At 39.0% G+C, this 24,974-nt stretch overlaps 1 long non-coding RNA gene across 1 annotated transcript in view; it reads left to right on the top strand.

Moving 5' to 3' along the window:
• LOC149324178 (uncharacterized) overlaps positions 1 to 24,974 on the top strand; it is a 62,280-nt gene that overhangs the window by 15,877 nt on the left and 21,429 nt on the right. The window contains exon 2 of the long non-coding RNA XR_016277913.1: positions 3,457 to 3,611. This is a non-coding gene — a long non-coding RNA (uncharacterized LOC149324178). The remainder of the gene's footprint in view (positions 1 to 3,456; positions 3,612 to 24,974) is intronic.

Below are 24,974 nucleotides of genomic sequence, written 5' to 3'. Positions count from 1 at the left end.
ACTTCAGTTTGCTGCAAACTGAGTCCAAACTACAAAAAAAAGTTTACTCTAATATAAATCAGCAAGATGGAGAGGAGAGAAGGGGCAAAATCTTGCCCTTCTCAGTAGGCTCAAACCAAAGTAAATTCTTAAAGTCTCTCCCAGCTTGTACAGTCTGCCCTTCTTATACACTGATTTTTTTATACACAGATTCAAGCATCCATGGTTTGAAAATATTCAAAAAAAGTATAAGTTTCAAATAGCAAACCTTGATTTTCCAGTTTTTTATAAGGGACACCATTTTGCTATGTCATTATATTTAATGGGACTTGAGTATACACAGATCGTGGAACCAAACCCCAGTGGGTTTACTGTAGTTCAGATTGGAGATCCAAAATGTGACCTTGTTTGTTTTCATATGCTAAATGGCCCCCCTCCAAAAAACAAAACAAAAACAAAAAAACAACCTACTGGTGTCAAGATGGTGAGATGCATTTCATTTTTGTCAATTTCAGAGAGAGAGAGAGTCAACATTTGCAGTACTGATATCAGTGTAAATGTGCAAAATTTGTAACTATGGTGTCTGGTGCCTTGTTTCATGGAGTAATAAAAGGAAGAAGCACTGGTAGTGTTCTTGTCATCTTTGTAAACAATGAGACTGTCCTTTTCTGCCTTTTGTTTGCATGTAGTTGGCTTCAGAAAGGGAAAAGACGTTAGAGATTTTTCCCTGTAAACCGCATAGAGCACAATGGGGGGGGGGGCAGGAGTACTTGGTCTCTTTATCTCTTAATGGAAGCATGATTTCTCACCAGGGCTAGTCAAGACTACTTCTCTTGACCATAAATGAAACACTGGCAAAAATTTAAATGAAATAACCACAGCTTGAACAGGGACTAAAAATCAGATTTATGCCTTGGTGTTTTTTGAGCATGCTGTCTTCACTGAGTTAGGTTGGGGAAATCAATAGAGGGCTTTAATCTCTACTCCTGATTGTTGCAGTTTTAGCTGAAAAAATGAACTTCTAGTTAATTGCTTTGTTTAAAATATCATTCCAATTTTTAATGTGTTCTCATTTATCCCAGATAAAACTCAGCCAACCATGGCTTTACCTTGACATGTGCTACAAACACAATAAATGCTATGAGCACTATGTTTGTTGTTTTTTTTAAAATGGAAATGATGATAAATGTATTCCTCATGCATGTTACTAAATGTTCTAAGGCCAGTCCTGACTTCATGTAAAATGGGATAGCAAATAGTAGGGTTAACAAATAATGCTTTTTGAAACCCTTGAATACTGTTGAAGGCCCAAATAGAAAATCCCAAGAAGGGTGTGCCCATGAATGGTCTGATTCACTAAAAGGAAGCTTCAGATATTCCTAAACTCAATTATGATACATTCCCAGGTAGACAGCTGACTTCTGACATAAACCAGTTTTAAATATTCTCAGGTCAGTGTAAGCTCTTTGTCTGAGCAATAGCTCTCATTTATTCAAGTCCATGCTTCTTTTCACATTCTCTGGTCTAGCAGCTCTCTGTCAAGTCTTGATTTTGAATAGACTTCTCAGCCCAGATCTTGTTCTGCAACCAAATGGCATCCCTGTTACAAAGTATAACAACAGTATTGGTTCCAATGCACTATCCACATCTGGACTGATTATGCCTGGATCCACAATCAGCTGTATTAGTACTAGAAAGATATGGAAATGATTTCTGGGAAACAGTTTATCTTGAGTAAAGCAGTCCTTAACAGAAACTAGACCAAAATAATTGGCATAGGCCCGATACAGACGGGCAAAAAGCGGCGGTCTGTGGGCGGGGTGAGGGCTGAGCATCCCCATGCTCACATCCCTCCCCGTGCTGCCCAGGCACCATATTTGTGCATGCCCATTTAGAAGGTGCGCATGTTGATGATATCCCTTTGGCTCAGTGCCCAAACGGGGCTGCACCAAAGGGGTGTGATCTAGCTGCCTGGCAGTGGCTATGGCACCTCTTCAGAGGCACAAAAAGGCACCGGGAAAAATTGCTCCTTTTTGTGCTCTGCAGAAGCTGGATCGATGCCAGGGTGTGCAGTTGCCATGGCACCGATCTGGGGCAGAAAGGGGAAAGTCTCGATGCCCCTTCCTGCCCATCTGTACTGGGTCATAATTCCCATCTTCAAGGATATATAATTCTATTGACTGTCCTCTTCAATGATACTCCACATTAATCATTATACAACAATACAGGATAAACAGATGCAAAGAACAACAAAGATGCAGTTGTACAGTTGCCTAGAAGAGAGAATTTGGGGTCTCATGTGGCGTGGTAGTATAGTGGTTTGTGTACTGGAGTACAACTCTTGAGACCAGGGTCCAAATCCCTGTTCAGCCATGAAACCCACTGAATGACCTCAGGGAAGCCACCCTTTCTCAGCCTCAGAGGAAGGCAGAAACAAAAACTCATTCTGAACAAATCTTGACAATAAAATCCCATAAAAATGTTGCCTTACGGTCACTATACATTTGAAAATGACTTGTAGGGATGCAACATTTGGGGTGGGTGGGGGGATTCAATTACCTTTCCTGTGTACCTTTTGAAATTTTTTATTATTTTGCCTCATCCAATGATGGCTAGCATCTATTGGTGATTCATGATAACATTACCATGTTAGTCTGGAATATCAGTATGCAAAGGGATTTTGTAAAAAAAAAAAAAAATTGAGATTGAGTGAAAAAAGTTATTGCATTAGTTTTTGTAGACTAGGTCTGCATCTGAAGAAGCAGACTAGTCTTCTGAAGCTAGTGCTATAACTTTTTTCACTTAGTTTGTCTCAAACGTGCTACTAGATCTCTTTGCATATGATAACATAAATTGGATTTAGGGTCCACCTATTTTCTTATAGCAGCAGACTGGAGAACCACCATAGCCCTTGTGGGTGCCTGTCACTGTCCTTCCACCTATAGAAAAATAGGTAGATGCTTGCCTGTGCTCTTCCAACATCTGCTGGTCAGGAAAAGGGAGGTTCAGGAAGCTGCAGATGAGAAAAAGTTTGCTGGAGGAGTGGACAGGAGATAGTGATACTTATATATCTCAATGCAGGATCAGCATTTTTACAAAATCAGCGGTTATTTCTAAACTTTTAAAATGCTTACTTCTTGCTACTAACAAGTCACCACTTTAATCTGCTATTTTAATCATCCATATTTTAATCTGGGTTTATCAGGTTTAATGCTTTTGAACATGTTTATTCATGTGAAATGTCATTGTGTTACCAGTGAAAATTATCACATTTGCATTAGAATCTTTCAGTCTCTCAATTAATTGTTGCCCATTCATTGATACATCAAGGTGGCAACATTTCCTTCATTTTGTTTTGGTTTCTCTAAACATACTCGCACATTCCTAATTGAGGGGTGGCTTGAATCCACTGAGAACATTTGTTTGGAAACATTTCATCTCAACTTTCTTGCTCCTTGTGCTGTTGTTTTTGGTTAGGGAGCGAGCTTTGAACACATCACAGTCTGGGGTTCTTCAGCTCACAGTAGGAAACCTGAAACCAGAAGAGACCTACACTTTTCGAGTGGTGGCATATAATGAATGGGGACCAGGAGAAAGTTCACAGCCCATCAAGGTGGCCACACAACCTGAATGTAAGTATAATTGTTTATTTATTATTTATTTGAATATTTAAATATATATCTTTAAATATTTATATCTCTCCCTGTGCTATGACATCTCAGGGCATATAAGTAAAATTGATACAATAAGGTTAAAATAACACAGCCCTATGATGAAAAACCAAAACAAACCAAAACAATATTTTTTTAACTATTGTAGCTGTTTTTAATTTTTGGGGGTGGGGGTGTTTCTGCATTAAAAAAAAATAAACACAATAAAATGTCCTGCCACTCACAGTTCTTTCATAAATCTGCTATTTTTTTAAATCAATTCAGTTGCTACTCGGCTTGGATTAAATACAGACGCTGATGTTTCAATGTGATTTCTTTTAATGCTTTTGAACTGATTTTTGTGTTTTGTATCAGTGACTTAAAGTGTCTTGAACATCTATTAGAGGACTATGTCCCATTTCTTACTCTTTGCAAGATAATTCTCTGCAGGATCATTTCATTCAGTCACATATTACAACATAGAAACATCAAAGCAAATTGCAAAGAAAATGTACATGATGGAGCAATTCTGATGTCATTTTTGGCTGTCATTTTAGGATTTAGAATGCCAAATTCCTATGAAACCAGCATAGGTTTTTTTTAAAAAAGTTTTATCAACCCTCAGTTTTGCAGGCCTATGTTATTTAGATTCTCTCCCCGCAAGCTGACAATTAAAGAAATAAAGATAGGTTAAAACATTATAAATTCAAATGGATAAACATCAGGGGGTAAATCAATTACCCGAAGGCTTTTGTACTTGGCACCTACATGAATCCAGTGCTGACACCAGTCAAACCTCCAAGGAGAAAGTATGCCACAACTGAAATATCACAACTGAGAAGGCCTACCCTTTGTTCTTGTGGGGTGCCCCCTTTCAGCTAACCTTAATGCTTTGGTAGGCACATATAGGGAGAACTGCTCCTTCAAGTACCAAAATTGGTTGGTTTGTTAATCAAGATTTCCACATTTCTGCAGCTGCCTTTCCTGGCCTGTATTGACAATTATGCAATTATTTCTCATTGTGAAGTGGGACAAAGGAGGAAATGGTGCAGGGTTAGAATTCTCCACTTCTTATATTTCTGTAAATCCACTGATAGATTTTGAAGGAGAACAATAAAAAATATCAGGGTTGTACAAATTAGAAAAGGGTGCATAAATTACAAGTATGGTGTTTGGGTTGATGACATTTTTCTTGTCTGGAATAATACTGTGCCTCAAAAGCAGGGATTAAGATTTATACCGGGGAATAATCAGGTTTCTGCAGATCTCTCTTAACGAAAAAGTGGAGTAAGATTCATGAGAGATTGGTGAACTCACAATGTAAAAGATGTGAAGTGCATGAAAATCAGAGGTCCTTTCCTCATCACAAGAAGTTGAACATACGATATACAGTAGTTACAATATAAAGAAATGACACTACTACTACCACCACTAAACTTACTATTAGCATTAGTACTAATAGTAATAATACTGTATATTACTATAGGTTATATAGGGACATATTTGCTGACTTGTTCTCATTCACTCAGAAAAAGGAGCCTCCTTTCCTCCCCCTGTGCTTGTAAAAGCTTTGTTAGCTTTTGTGGGAACTTTGTGTTGTTGTTGGGTTTTTTTTTTTTTTTCAACTGACATCTTTATTAATTTTATTTCATCTTATCATACAAAAAAAATACAGAAACAAAAATAGATCTACAAATGTCAACATATAATAACGACTTTCACAAAACATAATATAATAAAGGCGACCTCTACCTTAAGTCGGCTTGTGTTTATCCACTTGCCGAATGATTAATCTTTTTGAGTTGTCATTTATTTCTCTATATTCTATTTACAATTTGTTCTCAATAGTTTAATACCAAATATCTTCCCTTTCACTTCTCTATTTATTACCATATCCATAACTCCTCTTTAATGTCAAAAGATTTTTCACAATATCTTATTACCGGATTCCATTCTTGTTTCCAATCCTCCTCTGGTCTGCTATTTAATAATCTCGTGAGCCTGTCCATTTCTTTCATTTCTTGTATTTTGAATCTCCAATTTTCTATACTCAGGTTTTTATTACTCTTCCAATTTTGTGCGATAATTAGTCTCGCTGCTGTTATCACATATAGAAGCACTCTCCAGTGCTTCCTTTCTGTTTCTTTATCAGTATCGATCAGCATATTCAACAAATATAATTCCGGTGAGAAATCAATCTTACAACTAAAAATGGTTTGTATTTCTAAGTGGATTTGGTGCCAAAATTCACTAATCTTTTTGCATGTCCACCACATATGAAATAATGACCCCTCTTTTTTTTGCATCTCCAACATTTTAATTCGCTTAATTTATAAATTCTTTTGATCTTTACCGGAGTAAGGTACCACCTGTTTGTAATTTTGAAGTAATTTTCTTTTAGGGCTTGCGAGGCGGTAAACCTATTCGTTTTTATCCAGGATTTTTGCCATGCTTCATATGCAATTGGGCGTCCAAAATCTTGCGCCCAGCGCACCATATTGCTTTTTATAACTTCTTCCTCCAAGACTCTTTTCAGAAGTACATTATAAAATTTACTTATCTTCTTTTTCTCGTTTTTCCACCATATCACGTCTAATTCATTTATTACCGTGTCAATCCCATATTCCTTGTCATCTTTCTTGTATTTTGCTTTTATTTGTGCATATTCTAACCAATCTATTTTTACACCTTCTTCTACCAATTCCTTCCACTCCTTTAATCTTATCTTCCCCTTGCTCTCTATTTTAATCAAGTCATTATACGTCAACCATTTTTCCTTTTGGCTCCATATATTCCTACAAGCCTCTTGGCTTGATACCCACATCGGCAATTTCCTATAAAACATTGTCTTCACTTTCACCCACGTATCAAAAAGTGCTTTCCTAATGGGGTGATCTAAGAAACCCTTTATTATTTTTTGATCCTTACAAAACAAATATGAATGCCAACCATATTTTAAGTCGTTTCCTTCAAGATTCAAAAGATCTCTATTATCTAGCTTTACCCAATCCTGAATCCAACATAATTTAGCAGCCCATATATATAATTTTATATCTGGTAATGCATTTCCCCCTATATCCTTACTGTCCTTTAATACGTTCCACTTCACTCTTGCTTTCCTTCCACTCCAGACAAACTTTTTTAATTCTTTGTCCCAGCTTTTTGTTATTTCTTCTTTACAGATGATTGGCAAATTGTAAAATAAAAATAAAAGTTTGGGGAGTACTGTTCCATTTAATAAGATCATGTTTTACTTCTTCCCATTTTTCTTTATAATTATTTTCATATCATTTCAGATTGTTATTCGCTAACCATATTCCTAAATATTTTACCCTCTTGGCAGTTTTACAACCTGTTTTTTTTCCAATCTTTCTTCTTCTTCTTTCCTCATGTTCATATTTATTAATTTAGTTTTTTCTTTATTAATTTTCAATCCAGCCAAGTTTCCAAATTCCTTTAATTCGTTCATCAAATGTTCCATTCCTTTACTAGGTTCTTCTACTATTGTTACCATATCGTCTGCAAACGCGAGTATCTTTTTCTCTTTTCCCTTTATTTTAATTCCTCTAATCTTATCGTTATTTCTAATAGCATTCATTAAAACTTCTATTGTGCTAATGAATAATAATGGTGATAAAGGGCAGCCCTGTCTCGATCCTTTGCTTATTTTGAACTCTTTTGATTTTTCTCCGTTTATCTTTAGTTGTGCAGATTGTTGATTATATATCTGTTTTAAACATCCTAAAAACCATTCTCCCACTTTCATTCTGTTTAATACCTCCAACATAAATTTCCAGCTCAAATTGTCGAAGGCTTTTTCGGCATCAATGAACATTAAAGTTGCCTTCTTTTGATTATTTTTGTTGTAATGTTCTATAACATTTAATACTGTTCTAACATTGTCTTTTATTTGTCGTCCTGGTAAGAATCCGTTTTGATCCCTTTTTATCATATTATTCAACACCAGTTTAAGTCTTTCGGCTAATATCATTGTAAATATCTTATAATCGGTGTTTAAAAGTGATATGGGTCTATAATTTTGGACCAGAGATCTATCTTTCCCTTCTTTTGGAATTACTACGATTGTGGCTTTTTCCCATGATGAAGGGATTTTTTGATCTTTTATTTCATTAAACACTTTCTGTAATGGGTTCACTAGTTCTTCTTTAAAGATTTTGTAATATTTAGCCGTAAAGCCATCAGGGCCAGGTGATTTACCCTCTTTTAACTTCCCTATTGCCTGAAAAATCTCTTCCTTACTAATTGACTTATTTAGGTTCTCTCTTTGTTCTTTAGTAATTTTCCCGATTTCCCTTTTATCCAAAAATTTATTCATCTCTTCTATTTTTCCTTCTGTCATGTTCTCTTCCTTATAAAGATTCTCGTAATATTCACAAAAAGCCTTATTTATCAAATCCTGTCTGTTTGATATTATCCCTCCATATTTAATTCCCACAATTGTGTTAATTTTTCTTTCTTTATTTATTTTCTTCGCTAACATTTTCCCAACCTTATTTGAGTTTTCAAATTGTTTTTGTTTTGCTTTTTTCAGCTCAATCGCAATTTCTTCTGTGATGTCTGATTGTATCTCATTTTGTAACATTCTCATTTTTTTAACCAATTTTCTATTATTAGGTTGGTTTATCAAATCTCCCTCGACTTTTTTTAATTCATTGCGGAGTGCTAGATATTTGTTTTGTTTGGCTTTCTTTATTTCTTTTGTCCTTTGAATTAATAAACCTCTCAGTACGGCTTTGCTCGTATCCCAGATTGTCTGTATTGACATATTCCCCACATCATTTTCTTCAAAGAAAAATTTGATTTCCTGCCTTATTTTTTTAACAAAGGATTCCTCCAGAAGGATATCCTCGTTGAGCCTCCATTCATATCCTTTCTTGTGTGACTTCTGTATGTATACTTCTATGAGATTGTGGTCTGATAATGTTCGAGGTGCTATTTCCATCTTTATTATTTTAGTGAACAGACCCCTGGTTACCATGCACATATCGATTCTTGAATATGATTGATGACAATCGGAAAAAAAGGTAAAACCTTTCTTGTCTCCATATAATTTACACCATACGTCTATCAAATCTTGATCTTCTATTAATTCTCTAGCACTTTTTGGTAATTTCCCTTGATTTAGGCCAATGGTCTTAATCGATTTTCTATCTCTGTTGGGTTTAATAACCCCGTTGAAATCTCCTATAATCATTATATTATTTTTGTTTAAATTCGTCAAGTCCTTGTTTAGCTTTTGGAAGAAAGTAGTTTTATCATCTAGAGGGGCATAGAGGTTTACTATAATTAATTGATTCCTTTCAATTGTCACTTCTACTATTAACACTCTTCCTTCTATGTCTTTGTATATCATTTTCGCATCATATTTCTTATTTACAAATGTAACTACTCCTCTTTTTGTTTTCTTGTAGCCTGAGCAGAAGTAATTTCCTAATTTACTGTTTCCAAGCATCTTTTCATCTTTTATCTTTATTTTTGTTTCTTGTAAACATACAATATCAAAAGAATTTTTTTCCAGTAGATGAAATATTTGCCTTCTTTTTTTCAAATTGTTTAGGCCCTTCACATTCCATGAACCGATCTTTACATTCATTTTTTTTTTTTTAAGAAAACACGCTCAAGAGAGGGAGAAAAAAATAAAAGGTTTTTGAGAAAAAAAGAAATAGAAAGTAGACTAATAGAGACTGCTTAGGGCTCTACTTTTGTTCACCTTCTGCTATTATCTTTTTATAAAATTCACGAGCCTTGTCCACTGAGTTTAACAAATATCTTTTCTGTTTATAGGATACACTTATCCCTTCCATTTTCTCCCATTTATATTTAATGTCCTTTTCTTGGAGCAGGTTAGTTATAAATTTGTATTCCTGTCTTCTTTTTAAAACCTGAGATGGTAGATCCTTATATATTTCCACTATATTTTCATCTATAATTAATTTTTCCTGAAAGTTCTGGTGAATTATTTCATCTCTTGTTCTTGAATTCGTAAAACGAATTAAAATATCTCTCGGCATATTTCTTTCCTTTGCAAATTTAGAGTTTATTCTAAAGATTTTCTCAATCTGCCCGTCTAAATATTCTTCTGATACATCTATAAATTTTGCTAAATGCGTCACCATTTTTTCCAGAATTTTTTCGTCTGCTTCTTCTGCCACATTCCTTATTTTTAAACATTTTTCTCTATACTTATTTTCTTGGAAGGATATTGTTTGTTCATTCTGTTTTAGTCTCAATTCTAACAATTGAATTTGTGATTCTAGGTTGTTTGTTTTTACAGATATTCCTCCTATCTCTGATTTTGTTTCCTCTATTTCTTTGTTTATTTTCTCAAATTTCCCACTCAGTAATTCTATTTCCCTATGCAAGTCTTTTTTTATTTCATTCTTAATTTCTTGCATTTCTTCCTTCATTTCTTTTTTTAAATCCCTTATCTCCTGTAGTATTGCGGAATTGGTCTCAAACACATTGCCTGCCTCAGACCCATCACTTTGTGGACTTTCCATCCTTGTTGATTTTTGGGAATTCTTTTTCCTAGGCATGCTTTACTATCCCTCTCTCTCTTGTCTTTCTTCTTTCTTACCTTTTGTAGCAAAATCCCCAATATCAGAGAGAAGATATAGAAAGAGAAAATATATTAGAAAAAAAACATCAAATCTACCAAAATCCACCAAATTGCAATGAGACTAGTTCCCGAGGGAGTGTCTAACACTGTCCGGCTGCTCTAGACTATTGTCTCCAGTATGATAATCTTCTTACTTACTCTGATAGAAAGAAGACCCTTGGTAAAACTAACTGATATTCTTTATATATTCTATATGAGCCCCTCCTGTGATCCCTCTTGGTTGAGAGGATCTCGTTCTCCCTATCCCAGAAAAGGGGACTGGGAGAATTACAGTGTTAGAAATGGTATTAGGACACCCAGTGTCCAATACCTTGTCTCTCCAATTTGGATTATAGTCCTAACCTTGTATTTATTTTTAGACTTGAGAGCTTGCATTCAAACCAAACACTCAAAAAGAGGAAGCTGTTCCGGCTCTCCTCCTCCTCCTGATGCGGCCGCACGCACGCCGCCGCCGCGGGGAAAAGGAAGCTTGGTGGGGGCTTTATAGCCCCAGCTGTTCCGGCTCTCCTCCTCCTCCCGGTGCCGCCGCACTCGCCGCCGCCGCCGCGGGGAAAAGGAAGCTTGGTGGGGGCTTTATAGCCCCAGCTGTTCCGGCTCTCCTCCTCCTCCCGGTGCCGCCGCACTCGCCGCCACCGAACTTTGTGTTGTTTTGTGCAAATTGTTCTGTATACTTATTAGACAATATTTTGCGCAAACTGTTTTTCACAAGCTACCATTGCTGCTGCCTGTTGCATGAGCTTTTGAAAGTAAACAGAATAAATGGGTTATATGTGTATTTGCTTTAATCAAAAAGTCCCTCTTGCTGTGTACAATACATGATTTGCTTCACAAAGGAAAAAGAAACTAATTTTGGAGAGAGATCCATATTGGGCAAACTGCAGAAATTCTGGGAAAAATAAATAAATAATGGGCTTGATATTTCATTTTCATGCAGGAGGTGAAAAATCTCACAGGGACATTGGCAAGGTATCTCAGCACATCATCACAAATAAGTACATTTTGGATTGTTCATAATTCCCAAGTTGTAGTAATGGGCGGGGGGGGGGGGGGGGGGGAATTGCTGCTACTATCGTTATCCCTAATAGTAACAGCAACAAAATAGCACTAATATTACTACTAAAAGTAGTAAAAGGAGCTGTGCTAGCAGTATTAATGTCATTAATATATATCCTTAAAAGGCATGATACTTATAAATGGTTATGTTTAATTTCCTTGTGCTTCTCCTCTTCCGTCATCATTATTACTGCTTTCAGACTTTTTTCCAGAGGGATAATAGAGTCTAGAGATCAACAAGGTCACTGCTGGGCATGCATTATTTTTTTCATTTCCTTTTTTTTGCACATATAGAAACTTCCGTCTCTTCATTTCAGCAGAGGGCTGTTATACATGTGGAAAATAATTTGTATATGGATTGTCTCTGCCATACAAAGGAGCGGAAGAACTTTTACAGGCCAAGGGAATGCCTATGAACACATCAGAGATCACAGACTCATAAGATAGTTCTCAGATGGGGCATTTTTAATTCTGCCCTGAAGCTCTTTGCAACACTTGATGTGTGTGTGTGTGTGTGTGTGTGTGTATGAATGAATCCTTCTTTTAAAGAAATCAGTAAATGGGACCATTGTGATTAATTCCTCTGGATTATATCATCCCCGGGAGTACATGTGGTGTACTTAATTATCAATAAGCTGCAGCTTTATTTAATTCTCAATGAAATGTAGGTTACAAATCAGTCTTGCTCATTGTGCTCACTGTCCTGTTGGGAAAATTCTCCATGTAAGAGCCCAGAAAGTAGCAGAGGAATTATTGCATTTGACCAGGTTTTGCACCTAACAAGGACACAAGTGTGGTTTATAGTTGTCAAACAGCCAATAAAAATGTATTCTTATTAAGATGTTCATCCCAAACTATCCAATGGTCAAACTAAGGCGCGTTACAGACCGCCCAGAAGGGGCGGTCTGCTGCCGCCTTCATTTGCAAGGCAGAGGAGCCCCAGCATCCAAACTGCGAGGCTCCTCCATGCTGCAAATAAGAAGCGCCAAAATGGCGCTTCTCTTTGCGGCACGTATATGACACCGCGCGGTGACAATGGCGCACTCACAGCATCATATGTGCTGTGTGATGTGCGGATGCAGCGCGTCCGCTACGTAAACATGGCGGCCCCCGTGTGGAAAGGGCCCTGCCATTTTGTATGGACTCGGTCCGTATTAGGGTTAGAGGCATCCGGAAGTGATGCCCCTTTCCAATCCTAATACGGACTCAGTCTGTACTTTATGCCCGTTTGTAACATGCCTAAGACTCTGATCATATTTTTCCAGACCACCTGCTCTGAAAACTTAAAAGAGGTTTGTGTAGGGCCACTGTGAAATCTTTGAGGAGGTGAGGTGAATGATGTCTATCACACCAAAATCAAGGTGCATACCAAACAAGTTACTTTGATATATGAGGCAGAGGATCTCACAGCCAACTCCCAGTCTTCAGGCTTGCTTTTTTTAAAGCATTAAGATTAGATTAAATTACTAAAAATGTTCTCAATTTCCACAGCGTCCCAAAATGACTGCCTCACTTTTGGGATGTAAATCTTTGTAAATTTGGTTCTCACAGGCCAGAGCTATTTTTCCTCATTTTTCTCCTCACTGTGAGAAAGTCATCAAAAAGGCATAGTATTCAAACACTATTCACAGTTCAGGACTTGGTAAAAGAATTGCAGTATGTGTGTGTGTGTGTGTGTGTGTGTACACACACATACACACACACACACACATAGAGAGAGAGAGAGAGAGAGAGAGAGAGAGAATTTTCTGCATAAAACTGCATTTTATGTGCAGAAAATAGTGCAGGAATGTGCATTTTTTGTTTTGCACATTATTGATGTACAGAAAACATTGCTTTCTGCACACAAAATAACCCACTAAGTCTATTTTTCATACTGTCCTAAAGATTCCTGCAGGCTGCAGGAAAAGAGATTCCACCTCAACACTAGGAGGAATTTCCTGACAGTAAGGGCTGTTCGACAATGGAACACACTTCCTAGGAGTGTAGTGGAGTCTCCCTCCTTGGAGGTCTTCAAACGGAGGCTGGATGGCCATCTGTCGGGGATGCTTTGATTGTGATTTCCTGCATGGCAGGGGGTTGGACTGGATGGCCCTTGCGGTCTCTTCCAACTCTATGATTCTATGATTCTATGATTCTATGTCTAGGTTACCACCATCCCAGTCTTCATGTGGATGCTTTGTGGACTAATACTGAGTCAGTTTCAAGACACTGCCAGCTATTCTGCATGAACAGAGGACAGCAAATGAATACCATTTTTTTTTTTTGCCTGCATGGTTAAGAGTACCAAAAGGATACTGCTTGCCTGCTACAACATAGCTTTATTCACACAAAACTCATGGAAGTCATTATTGGATTATAACTCCCAGAATCCCATATCTAGTGGCTAAGTTGGCTAGGGAATCCTGGGGGTTATTGTCCAGAAAATAAAGGGGCTCAGCAGACCACCCCAAAAGGGCAGGCTGGAGCTGCCTGTTTTTACTCCTGATGGAGGCTGCACCAATCAAACACTGTGGCCTCTGTCACGACTAATCTGTGTGGTGGGTGCCATGAATGTGCTAATGGCACACTCATGTGCAGCAATGTTTAGATGCTGTGCCATCCTTGCATCATCATGGTGGCCCTGCATGTGGATGGGGCCGCACCATGATGGTGCCACTGCTGTGTGGTAGAGCTTGGGAGCATGCGGTCACAACGCAATCCCAAGCCCTAAAATCAGCCCCAGACTCCCACTTTCTGGCAGTCTGTACTGGGCCAAAGTCTCCAAATTATATATCACCTAAGAAACTCAAAAACATGAAGACATCAGTCGTTCCCTCTAATAGCAAAATAGTGTGCCTGAGGGTGTACCCAGAATGCAGAATGAAAGCAAGATCACCCAGTGGGGTTTGATGACTAAGAAGTGATTCAAACCCTGGTCTACTACAATCCTAGTCCAACATTCAAACCACTGCACCATATTGGCTCTCTATACTGACGTAATTCTTAATTCCTGGGGAATACTGGAAAGAAAATATATGTACTATCTCAAAGATATCCCTGGGTTTCCCTGTTTACTCCTATGTGAATGAATGAGTGTTACTTTGTCCTATAGAAGGAAATGGAAGCTTGAATTCCTTGACTGAACAAGTGGGGGCACTACAGTGTTAAGGGCAATCTGTCTTCTACCTTTGATACTGGTTAAGCTGATCCTCTTTGTCAGAGAAATGAAGTGCCATAATGATAATCAGTTTCTTATCATTTTTTATACCAGTGTGACAGCTTGGCATGCATACTGGTACTGCTTGGCATAAGCATAATAGGAAGAAGCATCAATTATTCCACAAAGTAATTTGATAGAATCACAGTTTAGCATTTTAAATTTGACAGTCTGTAAACATTCCCATTTTTTTAAGATTTAAATTTAAATTTTATTTTTGTCATCTTGGCATCCTAACTGAATGATGTTTACCTGATGATTGTGATTCCAGTACTCTCTTATGAAAGAGTTCTCTTTTTTTGGAAGATTTGATAAACACTAATTATGCTTTGCTGGATGATATGCCTTTGAGGTAAGAAAGTATTGCCACCATCATTATTATGTTTCCTTATCAGTAACAGAAAGGCCCATCTGGGTATCCAGCTGGCTCTGTGTAGACTTCTGTTCAAGCTGGGCAGACAGCATGGTAAAATCAAGCTCAAAGGAAGAGTAGATCTGCTAGCATCTCAGAGCCATGTCTATACCCACAACTTTTTTTAATGGTCAATGAACATCAGCATAGTCTTCTATAGGAATGAGGCTTTCCAGATGAAATCAAGATAAATTATCCCATTTGACCAACACAATTTTAAGCTGCATCAGCAGGAGCATGATGTCCAAATTTAGGAATGTAACAGTACCAATTTATGCAACTTTTGTTAGACTTTACAATTCCTGGACACCACAGTTCTGGAAGGATATTAACAAGTTAGGAAGGAGGCCAAGAGGGTGTAGTGACTGGCCATTAAGGTTGGCCTAGGGGCGGAGGCAGGGCTTGGCATCTACATGACACATACCCAAACTACACCCCCTAGGCCAGCATGATGGCACGTGCTGCACCACATGGCAGACAGCATCACGACACGCACTGGTGCTGTGTTTAGATGATGCAGCTCTGAAAAGCTGCAGGCTGATAGCTATGGTACTCTTTCCACAGTGCAGAAAGGCATGATTGGAGCCACAGCATGTGGTTGCTGTGGCCCCAATATGGCACTAAAAGGGGCAGCTGCAGGCTGCCCCTTAAGGGGGATCTGTACAGCCCCCATGTTGCCAAATGGTCTGGAAATTAAGCCTTATCAGGAAATGGACAGTGATATGTTTAGCTTGGAGAAGGCAAAACTGAGTGGTGCTAGGGCCCAGTCCAGACAGGCACGATAGGGCAGCCTCATCACGTGTGAGGGGCAGCAGTTCTAGATACCCCTCGCACATAACGAAGGTTTCAAAATGGCAGTGACCTGTACATATGGGCGCCACCATCATTACGTGATGGATGCCTAGTGTCCGCACGTCGTGACACCATTGTGACATCATGAGTGTGCCATTGGTTCACTGCAGTGTTATAATGGCACTGCAAGAAGAACCTGTTTTTTTGTGGGTTCTTTTTGGTCCACAGGGAAGTCCTGCAGTCTGGAGGCTGTGGCTTCCCCGTGGACCAAAGCTGGGTTCCAGGAGATTGTTGTTTTTGGACGGTCTGTCCCGCACCTATGATAGCCATTTGCAAATACCTTTAAATTGCTGTTACCCACCTCGATCCTCAAAAAGGGAGGGGCAGGATACAAATAAATATTTATTATTATTATTATTATTATTATTATTATTATTATAAATTTTATTTATATACCGCCCTGTGGCGAACCAACCCGGGTGGTTTACAACATTAAAATAACATACAGCATAAAAACAATATATTTCCCTCCCCCCTTAAAAAGTTATTAAACTGCATATCTAAATTAAAACCACAATAACTAGTTAAAACAACAATAAATTAAACAAAATAATACCAACCGATAAACCACTGCAACTTCAGTTCTAAATAATAAATAAAATAAAAGTTTTATTTCTATACCGCCCTTCTTGCAATTAGGGCGGTGTACAGCATTATGCAAACATTATACAAAACACATACAATAGAAACATTACAATTAAAAAATCACATTAAAACCAATTCTGGCCAGCTTGCCACTGCTGTCAGAGGGGGGGAAGACTAACTGGAGCCTGTGTCCGGGAATGCTAACTTGAACAAGAAGGTCTTTAATCCCTTCTTGAACTGGGCCAGGGAGGTGGCCGAGTGGAGCTCTACGGGCAGCGAGTTCCAGAGGGTCGGGGCCGAGGTGGTGAAGGTCCTCCTAGATGTGGAGGCCAATCTTGCCCCTGGGACCCTCAATAGCAGCTGCCCAGATGTTCTGAGGGTGCGGGGCGGATTATATGGGGAGAGGCGGTCCTCTAGGTATCCTGGGCCCAAGCCAAAAGAAAAGGGGGCATTGGAGACATTACTGAGGAGGGGGAAGATCCTGAGATCCTGAGGCCGGGATATTTTAGTCTGGGAAGGCCTGACTGAAGAGATCCATCTTGACAGCCTTTTTGAAGCTGTCCAAAGATGTTAATTGACGGATCTCGTCCGGCAGGTTGTTCCAGAGCCTGGGGGCGACAGCAGAAAAAGCCCTCCGGGAGGTCGCCGCAAGCCTCGATTTTTGAGGCTGCAACAAGTTCCTCCCAGAGGACCGGAGGGCGCGGGGAGGATTGCATGGGAAGAGGCGGTCTCTGAGATAGCTTGGACCCAAGCCATTTAGGGCTTTAAAGGTAATAACCAACACCTTGTACTGGGCCCGGAAACCAATAGGCAGCCAGTGGAGGGACCTCAGAACTGGAGTGATGTGGTCCCTTCTAGATGTTCCTGACACAAGTCTGGCTGCCATGTTTTGAACCAGCTGTAGTTTCCGAACCAGGCACAAGGGTAGCCCCATGTAGAGCGCATTACAGAAGTCATGCTTAAAACATTTCCAAAAGACTGCTTTTTAAAAAAAACCTCCAAAGAAGGTCCAACTCTATGATTTTATGGTTTTATTGCTTTTCCCTTTTCCCAGAATATCTCATCTGAAGTGGTCTTTGAAATTATAGTGACAGCTGTGTTAGGGTCCACATTGCTTTGAGGCTCTTCTCTGTTTTTAATGCTTGGCCATTTATGAAAGCTAAATTCTGAATATGGTATCCTCATAATACAATGGAAATCACAGACACAATAATCTCACAGTTAATAAGAAAAAAGTTTTTAAGATATCTTAAAATAAAGCAGTGGTTTTCAAATGTTCAGCATTTATGTAATCATTTCTATGCTGATATATCTCCAAAGGAAGGTATATAGAATGGGGGTGTTTGCCATAGAAACCCTGCACATTGTATATTTATTCAAAAGACACAATAGAACTAGCCAGACCCCAGTATTATCCTCCTGTCTCTCTTAGGGTCACAGTCTAGCTTGGAATACAACCAACTACACTTATCCTTTGCCAGTACATTTCAGTCCATGGGGCAAATTGCCTTTCAAGAAAGTTGGTCTGTGTTATTGTTAACGCTCTGATGTGCCCATTATGAGCTTCCAGGCAACATCAAGGTTCCTTGGAACACAGTTTGAAAAGCATTGGAATAATTCCAAGAGATAAAAGTTCTTTTTTCAAGGCCCACATATCATCAACAGGAGAGAAATAGCATCATAAACACAATCGATCACCAGTGTTTGAGGAGTACATCCAGTATTAGCTAGTGTTGTGCCAAAATCTGTCCTTTGGAAGTTTTCTTCCCCCTCAGTTGTAGCTTTTTGTTTTATTTTGTTTTTTTGTCTCAGTCTTAGAGCACATTATTATTATTATTATTATTATTATTATTATTTAAAAAATATCTGTCAGTGATGTGATGGAATTTACCCTATCATTGCATGATGTCTATGGGTTCTATCTGTTTTCTTTTCCTCTCCATTATCCATCTCCTCATAATTCTGCACTCACCTTGACTGCCTCTGCTAATATAGAAAGGCATCAGTGGAGGAATAATCTCATTACAAATACAAAAAATCAGAGAAACTGCAGAGCTCTGGGGAGATTAATGCCACTGGTAGTGTTTGCTTATGGTACCACTAATGCATTTAGGGGTTGTTTTTGTTCTTGTTCTTTTTGTTGTCTGCCTCCAAGTCATTTCTGATTTATGGAGATCCTAAAGCAAACCTATCCTGGGGCTTTCTTGGCAGAATGAGTTCAGAGGGGGGTGAGGTTGACTTTGCCTTCCTCTGAGGCTGAGAGAGCGTGATTTGCCCAAGGTCACCAATGGCTGAGCAGTGTTCAAGACTGAGCATTCAAGAGTTTCCTAGTCCAATGCTGTCCCAGTGTCCTAGTTCAACACTCAGACCTCTACACCATGCTGATTCTCATATTTAGGATCACTGAATATATTAATTTAAACTTGTAAGAGTAATTCTATTACATATTCATTCAAAAAGAAACACTCCATTTGATTAATTCAAAAGTATGTTGATAGGAAATGAGAAGTGGAAAACTCATTGAGATATGCTTTGAAAGGATAACTAAAATATTTATAATTTTTAGCTTTTATGGTTATGTTAGAGTGTACCATGGAACCTTTAAAAATAATTGCTTCTTTTCCTATTCATTAAAGATTTGGACACTTAGGCTGTGGATGTAAATCTTTATTTTTTTCATCCTCACATACAATCTTAAATAATTTGAAGTTTTCGGTTCACTGGATTGAGTTTATGAAAGTTTTAGGGGTAGTTTTCAATGATTTCACACAAAAGACCAAAAAAGTTATTTTGCTCAAAAACGCTTCTGCATAAAATGTTGAAAGCTCACTATGATTTTAATAAGAATAAAATCTGACACACACACACACACACAACATAATCTATCTGGAAGTCTAGATAGATAGATAGATAGATAGTTAGATAGATAGAGAGAGAGAGAGAGAGAGAGATGATAGTATAGAGGAGCACAGGAGTAGAACATTTTCTTGACCATGTGGATTAAGGATGTTAAGACACTCTTTCTCATACAAGGATGAGTAAATTTTTAACGATTCCCGACATTGCTGATCCCTTTAGTGCATGTTAATAGTGGATAATATCATCACAGTCTTCCACCGAAAAGTGATAGATTTAGGTCAGACGATATTCAGCTATCTGATTTGGAGTAAAGATGTGGAGAAAAATGCAGTTGAGGACTGGAGAAACTCAGTGAAATCAAGATAGGGATTTTCTCATTCCTTTTCAATATCAGTGACATGTTATATGGAATACACCGATCATAAAATTGCTTCTTCTGTCCCATCTAGTGGTAGGTTTGGGCATGGCACAGCATTTGGGTGCAGGGCATCCCTTTTTGGGATGACACAAAGGGGTGGGTGGATTCATGCTACATCTGTTGATTCTGGCTGCCTGCACCAGACTATTTATGTAAACAGGTATTGCCAACTGGAGAGTCAACATGGTGTAGTGGTTTGAGCATTGGACTATGACTGGAGACCAGGGTTGAATTCACTGTTGAACATGAAAACCGCTGGGTAACCTTGGGTGAGTTACAAATTTTCAGCCCCCCAAAATCCTGTGAAATGTTCACCTTAGGATTGCCATAAATTAGAACAACTTGAAGGCACACTGACACTCTGCTAGCTGTCTAGTGATCACCTCTTGTGCAGTGTATGGGTAAAAGCAAGAGTGGGGGACTTTGAATTGTGAACCAAAACCCATAATGTATCCATAAGGAAAAATATATCACTAACGAATCAGATGAAAGTAATATAAACTGAGTGAAACAATGTATCTGAATGACAACAGATATAGACAGTAAAGAATCCAATGATCCCAAGTCTGTAAACCTAAGTGAAGTTCACTGAACAGCACACTGTATTGAAGGTGCTTATGCAAAGAACTCAAGATTGCAAACATGGTAGCCAAAGATTGATTCAAGTTCATGGCCCAGTAAACCACAGACAAGTTGAAGAACTTTCCATAGACTAATAAAACTCTGAGTTTTAAAGGAGCTTGCCAGGGCCTATTTTTTTTTTTTGGGGGGGGGGGGATATGATTCAACTTATTCGATAGCTCCTTTAAAGTTTGAAGTACAAACCAGAATAATTTCCCCACTCAACTAACATAGAAACCCTCATCACAATGGTGACCTAGGTCAGTAGCCACTAGTTACCAATGCTCACTGAAGACATTGTTAAAGCTATCCAAAGCCAATAAGCAGTTTCAGATATCCCTAGGAATATCAGCAGCACCTCATCCTAAATTATTATTTATGAAACAAGTTAAACCAAAATAAGAACATTTCTTTCAATTGAAGCAATACAACAATATTTCTGAGTGTATACAAATCTATAGCAGCTTATATATATAAGCCCATGCATATTCAATTTGAGTATATAAAATAGATTGCATAAATTTGCATGCAACTGCTTTGTTTGAATGATTTATTCTCTGCTTGTAAGAGGCGGGGTGGCAATATTTGAAAAAAAAATGCTTATTCGACTTTATTTGTTAGCTTTAACGGTTTTAGTTCCCCTCTCCATCTGTCTGGAGGATTATCTCAAAAATTTACCAAACAACATATCATAGAAAGAGAGAAATAAAAGAAGGGCTGAAATTGTTTCATGACAGAATATAGGCCAAAAATCTTATTCCTACACATTTTTTTTTTTTTTGGGGGGGTCATTCTTATGTGCCTTCAAGTCAACTCCAATATAAGGTGACCCTAACCTGGCCAGATTCATTCAGAGAGGGTTTGCCATAGTTTTCTTCTAAGTGTGTGACTTGCCCAAGGTTGCCCTGGACTCCTGAAGTCCTAGGGCTGAAACAGATGGCCCAGTAAAGCCACCTTCCAGCTGGGATGAGGACATGCCATTTAGACACTGCGTGCCCTCAAGACGTCTTGAAGCCACCCAGCTGTTTAGATGTGGGTAGCTTCAAGACGCTCTGGCGGCCCAGTGTTTATATGCTGCATGCCACTGGAGAGGCTTGCAGTCAGCTTCAGGGAAGGAAAATCTGGCTTTTTGCTGGCCATAAAAGGAGCAGATCTTTGCCGCTGCTTTTTTGGCCAGCTTCAAGGTGGATTGGAGCTGTGGCATGTGGCTTCATCAGGAATGGCTTGAATTCACCCCTTCGGGGCAGTCTATTTCGCCCCATAATCCAACACTCAAACCACTACACCATGTTGGCTTTCTCTCTCTCTTTCTTTCTGGTGGTGCACTACATTGGCATAACTACCAGAAAACACTGGAGAAATGGGCTGCTGAGAGCTACCAGATTTTAGTCTACCCAACTAGGATAGGTCCTTTGAATGAATGGGAGTAAGAAGATGCCAGCCAATGAATGTAATGTGCAGCAAGCAAGAGAGAATGGGGGAATTTAGGTGCTGCAGCAAAAACTATAGAAGGCAACTTAGGGCTTAACCTGCAGGCAGGTGCTGCAATTCCACAAATGACCTTGAGGTCACCCACATAGATTGTAGCAAAAAGGACTTCACTTAGGGGATCAAATGAATCAGAGAGACTAAGTAAAACTGACAGCCTTTTAATTCACTCTTTGAATGTGCAGTTTATTGTTAGATTTATCAGCACTCCGTGCATTACTAAAATAAATAAACCCATCTTACTGTGATAGACAGATGCCAGCAAGATAATCCCATCACCTGCACTTTGTCAATACATACTTGCCAGTCAGCTGGAATTAAATATTGCGGTTAATCATGCTGTACTATTTTCTGCGAGCAGGGTTATTTTTTCAGGCCATGCACACACAGTCCTGGCAGCCTGGAAGACTGTATTGGCTAGATCGATGCAATCAACTTGCTTTTGGCTCTCAGATATTGTATGGATGAAAAGGAAATGAACATAACTTTTAATTCCAACTAAAGGTGGTGGTCATTTTGAATTGGACTTTAAAAATCAATACTTACTTCTTGATTTATCCTTCCAAAATTAGTATGAGGAGTGGCTACAACAGAAAGAATGTTGGAAAGGAGCAGTGTGAAAAAATAAATAAACACTTGCACTTTTTTTTCATCCTCAGCACATTGAGACACACCATTTAAAAGTGGTCAAGTACCACAACATTCTCTGTATTTCTGGTCTGCAGTAAATCAGTCAATCAAAACCTTTACACATTATACACATCCAAAAAACAAAACAAAACAAAACAAAAACTGGCTGAAATCCTGCATCAGCTTGTAGCTAATGTAAGCCTCTATAGAATCATAATGCTGGTAGGAGCTTCATTAGGCATTAGCCCCCTGCTAAATGCAGAATCTCCAGGTAAAACATCCTAGGAGGTAGCTATCCAGCCTCTTTTGGAAGTCATCCAGAGAAGGAGACCTCACCACTTTCCTAAACAATTGGTTCCACTGCCAAACTGCTGTTACCGTCACAAAAGTCCTTCTAATGTTCAATCAAACAGTATCCTCCTGTAACCTCAAACTATTAGACCTGGTGCTAGTATCTGGGGTAGCTGAGAACAGACCTGCTCCCTCCTCTCTGTGACAGCCCTTGAAGTATTCAATGCCCAGCTCTCAAATTCAAACAAGAATTCAGAGTGCCAAATTCAGAAGCTGTGGAAGAAAGAGATATCTGATGTCAAGAAAGTCATAAATCAGGGACAGGCTTCCAGGGGGTCAATAAACAATCCAAGGGTTATAAACCCATGAAACACACTTGCAAGTCACCAGGAAGAGAACTGAAACTCTATTCACCAGTTTTACTAGGTTGGCTATAGGCAGCTTGTTCAGCCAACACCCTGATCCCAGGCAGAATTTAAGGAGAGTGATCCACAGCAGTTTTTGTTTTTTGTTAACTGACCTTGAGTCAATCCTGACCCATGGTGACCCTGTGGATGAGACATCTCCCAGACTCTCTGTCTTCCACTGTTTTGCTTAGTTCCATCAGGGGCTAGCCTGAAGAAGAAGAGCCCTCCCTCCGGTCCATCTGCCTTGGTCCAGGCCTCAGAGGGAGAGAAGAATGCTGGACCTGATTCCCTCCCCACCTCACCATTCCCTTCTCCTTTTGTGTCGTGTCTTTTAGATTGTAAGCCTGTGGGCAGGGAACTGTCTGTTATCCCCTCTATTGTAAACCGCTCGGATTCCCAGTGATTGGGCGGTATATAAATAAAACCTATTATTATTATTATTATTATTATTATTATTAGAACTTGCAAACTCATATCCATGACCTCCTTAATAGTGTCCGTCTATCTAGCATGTGGCCTTCCTTTCTTTCTTCTTCCCTCCATCTTTCCTAGCATTATTGTTGTTTTTCCCAATGAGTTGTGCCTTCTCACGATGTGCCCAAAATATAACAGTTTTGTCCTTTTGACTTCTGGGGAGATTTCTGGCTTGATCTGCTCTAGGACCCATTTGTTTGACTTTTTGGCCATCCATGGGATTTTCAGCTCTCTTCTCCAGCACCACATCTCAAATGAATTGATTTTCCTCCTATCTTCTTTTTTAACTGTCTAGCTCTCACATTGATACATTGTAATGGGGAAGACAATGGCTTGTATAATTCTAACTTTTGTGTTAAGTTGTATTTGCATTTTAGGATCTTTAATAGTTCTTTCATAGATGTTCTCCCCATTTTTAATCTTCTTCTGATTTCCACTGCAATACTCCTCCTGATAGTCTTTCAGTCCATCTGTAGAGGATGGTCTGAGCTAGATGCCTGATCCTGTGCCTTTCTCAGGGACTTGGGGAAGGCTCTCCTCCAGGTCATATTCCTGCTCTGAAGCCAACCTGACCTGCTAAACCAAAGAATGGCATTGGATGTCTGCTGTGACACCTCCACCAGTATGTCTGCTTTGTCTTCCAAGGAAAATGAACTCTAAAGGGGGGTGACATTTAAAAGGTGAAGTGATGTCATCCCCTCTTCTCTTCACCAGGCTGAACAAGCCCAGCTCCTTCAATGTTTCCTCATTTATTTATTTTTTGTTCTCCATGGCTATTATGATCCTCGTTGCCCTTCTCTAAACCTCTAAACCTCTCTAAACATCTATATCCTTTTGTAACCAGAACCCTGTTAGTGGCATAGATGAGTGTGAGTTGTGCTACAAATGCAAAGCTATTTTCTGTGAATGGATATATCCAACTGATGGTGGTGGGAACAGAGTTTCAAATGCCAAACCATTGCTGATGTGCAAGAATGCACTTAGAAAAGTGTACCATTAGACACTGTGTAATGCTCCTATGCAATGCATGTTTTGCAATAAAGTGATATTCACAATTTCTCACAGGTTGAGCTATGTCAAAAGGTTAGTCAGCACACTGGGAAATGCTTTAGATGTGTGTGTGTCTGACCATGAGCATCCAGCACTGGGAAGGACAAGGCTGATTATACACAGCTGATGCTCATAGGCTCAAGGACACTCTGGTGCCTGCGTGCACTAAACCTGGATGATGAAATATGTGTCTGGATTGCACAGGAGGACACTTTACAGTGTGGGACAGGAAGTGATTGAGTTTGGGAGACCGCATGGTCTGGAGTGTATATAAACTCAAGGGCTTCCAGTAATTGCTTGTGGGTTTGAGGAGGAGTTGGTATTCGTTTGATCTGTATTATATCTGTTGGTGATTTGGATAGCAGT

This window comes from Sceloporus occidentalis, unplaced genomic scaffold, assembly GCF_023333645.1.
Source record: "Sceloporus occidentalis isolate IW3139 unplaced genomic scaffold, rSceOcc1.0.p SCAF_1, whole genome shotgun sequence".
Taxonomy (NCBI): domain Eukaryota; kingdom Metazoa; phylum Chordata; class Lepidosauria; order Squamata; family Phrynosomatidae; genus Sceloporus; species Sceloporus occidentalis.
The sequence above is the reverse complement of the archived record's forward strand: the minus strand, read 5'-3'. Positions and strand labels throughout refer to the sequence as shown.